Source organism: Rhamphochromis longiceps, linkage group LG2 (genome assembly GCF_057381845.1).
Source record: "Rhamphochromis longiceps isolate RC_006_pf linkage group LG2, R_longiceps_female_GT1.1, whole genome shotgun sequence".
Taxonomy (NCBI): domain Eukaryota; kingdom Metazoa; phylum Chordata; class Actinopteri; order Cichliformes; family Cichlidae; genus Rhamphochromis; species Rhamphochromis longiceps.
In genome coordinates this window covers 20,740,814-20,744,194 of record NC_140558.1, presented here as the reverse complement: position 1 = coordinate 20,744,194, position 3,381 = coordinate 20,740,814, and positions in this window count along the sequence as shown.

Sequence of the window (3,381 nt, the reverse complement as noted above, 5' to 3'; positions counted from 1 at the left end):
CCCGCGAGTGTAGACATAGAAAAAAGGATGACAGTGAGGAAGAGGATGACAGAAATAACAAATGACTAGGAAAAGGCACAGAAACAGAGAGCAATGAAAACACGGACGTGTATAACATAGAGCAATTGCTTTTGGGCTCTGAACATAAACCAACTGTAATTATATACGTAAATGGGCAGCCAATGACGATGCTCTGCGATACTGGAGCATGCAAAACTGTACTGATTAAAAAACCACCAAAAGTGAAATTCTCTAATGATACTCTGATAGTTAAGTCAGCATCAGGACATGTCAGTACTAAATCACTGACTGAGCCTCTACTCTTATAAGATAAGATAAGATAAGATAACCTTTATTAGTCCCACACGTGGGAAATTTGTTTTGTCACAGCAGGAAGTGGACAGTGCAAAAGTTATGAGGCAAAAATTAGAATACAATAAGAATAAATACAGTACACAACTGTACAGAATAGAATAAAATACTATATACAGTAGAATAAAATAAAATAAATATACAATAAGATAAAAATAGAATACAAATACAAATATTATATATATACAACTGTGTAAAAATACAACGATGACAGAAAGGATTATTGCACTTAGTATTATTGCATATGTATGGATGTGTGTGCTTGATCAGTTAAAGTCTTTATTATGGAGTCTGACAGCAGTGGGGAGGAAAGACCTGCGAAATCTCTCCGTCCCACACCGTGGGTGCCGCAGTCTCCCACTGAAGGAGCTGCTCAGTGCTGTCACAGTCTGCTGCATGGGGTGGGAGATGTTGTCCAACAGGGATGACAGCTTAGCCGCCGTTATCTCATGAAGACAGCGGCCGCAGCTGTAAAAACCAGTGCATATATGACCCATCTTGCCCAGTTAATCTTCTAGGGAGAGATGCACTAGAGAGGCTGGAAATAGGAGTCTTGCCAGGACCAGAGGGCATGTATGCAAAGCTAATGTTAAACGAGAAACAAAGTCCAGCAGATTATCAGATTAATGTGTGTAAAGGACTCGGAGAGCCTCACTACTACTGGACATTAGACCTGCCCTCACTAGAGCCTTTACAACACATAGCAAATCGATATCTGCCAACTCATTCAACACGACAGGACTACACTCAGTATCACAACACATTGAGGTTCAAACAGAGTCCAGGTCCTAATCCCGTGTATGACCAAGAGGTACATAAGCTAGGCCCACAAAAGCTGACATTACAACACCTATATGTCACCCAAAGTGGTAATGCAGTGTTCTCTGTGCTGCAGCCTGAGGCAGTACAACGAGTAAACAGGATGCCAAATCCACATGTGTCAGTAGCACACAATGACAGCACTGAGTGGAAAGATTTAGGCCGCGTTCTCGCCCAAGTTGAAAGAGACCGATATGAAAAGACTGAAGACACGCATGAGGGATGGCTCCAAGGTCGCAGAACAGGATGCATGAGATACACATTAGGGTGGGTAATTACTACCCACCCAGCCACATACATGACTGACAGCACTGATTTGCATGTGCAGGAAGACAGTGAAAACTGACATGTACTCTCATTAGAACTACACCCAGAACTACAAGAATTGCCCACAACACTATGGCCCACAGGATCGACAGATGTAGGATTAATTAAAGGAGCAGATCCTGTTGTAGTAAAAACTACTACAACCTACAGGCCAGTTAAACCACAATATCCCTTGACGGCAGAAGCAAAAGCAGGGATCAGGCCAGTAATTGCAGATATGGAAAAAGCAGGCATTTTAGTGAAAACAACTGAAATAACCTGTAACACTCCAATTTTTCCAGTGAAAAAAGCAAACACAGGAAAATATCGCTTAGTGCATGGCCTCAGAGCAATAAATGAAATAACTGAACAAATCCCACCTGTGGTAGCAAATCCACACACAATCTTAAATCAAGTGACACAAAAAGAACAATGGTTCTCAGTCATAGATCTGTCAAACGCGTTTTTCTCTGTGCCGTTACACCCAGACCCACAAAATCTGTTTGGTTTCACTTTTGATAACGAAAAGTATACTTATACAAGACTGCCACAGGGTTTTCAGAACAGTCCCACCCTGTATGCAGAGGCATTAAAGAAATCTATGTCACTATGCACGCTCCCTGTCACAGGGCAATTTCTTCTGTACGTTGATGACATTCTCGTCACGGGAGATACACGAGACAACTGCAGAAAAAACACCATGACTGTGCTGAAACATTTAGCAGAGCAGGGCCATAAAGTCTCACAGCACAAGTTACAGCTGTGGAGCCAAGAGGTCACATACCTTGGCCACAAACTCACAGGAGAGGGAAGAACACTGTTAGACAGCAGAAAGCTAGCAGTACAGAATGCTCCAAAACCTCTCACAAAACAACAAATGATGAGTTATTTAGGTCTCTGCAATTTTTGCAGATGCTGGATACCTGAATATGCTCTGCTAGCTCAACCTTTGCAAAACTTAATTTATGGAAAAAAATCTAGCACTGAAAGATAAAATAGAATGGACACCAGAAGCAGAAAAAGCATTTAATGATCTAAAACTTGCACTGCAGACGCGCACAGTTTTGGCATTGCCAGACTATGAAAAACCTTGTTACTTGCATGTAGACGGAGGTGCAGGCTACATGAAGGCCGTTCTAACACAAGCCTTTGGGGAAAAGCAACGCCCTCTTGCATTTTATTCGTGTAAGCTAGATTCAGTGGCCTCAGGACTGCCCTCGTGCATGCAGGCATGCGCAGCTGCAGCAGAGGCAGTTAAGAAATCAGCTGACATCGTCTTAGGACACATTGATCGTCAAAGTTCCCCACGCTGTAACCTCCATCTTACTGCAGGCGAACTTGTCTTATCTCACACATGCAAGACAGCTCTCATATGTAGGCATCTTGTTATCACAGTCACACATTACAATCGAGAAGTGTGGTCAGCTAAATCCCAGCACACTTCTCCCCACATCAGAGGATGGTGAAAAACACTGCTGTATGGAAAAGCTAGATGAAGAAACAAAGCCACGAGCCGACATATATAGCACACCACAGCCAACTTTCACTGACATTTTTGTAGATGGATCAGCTTCTAAAAATAGCTTAGGTCGCAACTGCGTCGGTTATGCAGTAACCACAGTAGACACAGTTCTGGAAGCAAGACCTTTAACTTCCTCTAACTCTGCACAAAGTGCAGAACTTACAGCTGTTGTGAGAGCATGTAAGTTGAATGCAGGAAAAAGCATAAACATACACACAGACAGTCAGTATGTTTTTGCAGCAGTACATCATTTCGCAAAGATTTGGCTAAACAGAGGTATGGTCACTTCTACTGGCAATCCAGTACAGCATTCACACCTTTTAAAAGAACTGCTAGAAGTGATAACATTGCCGAAAAAATTA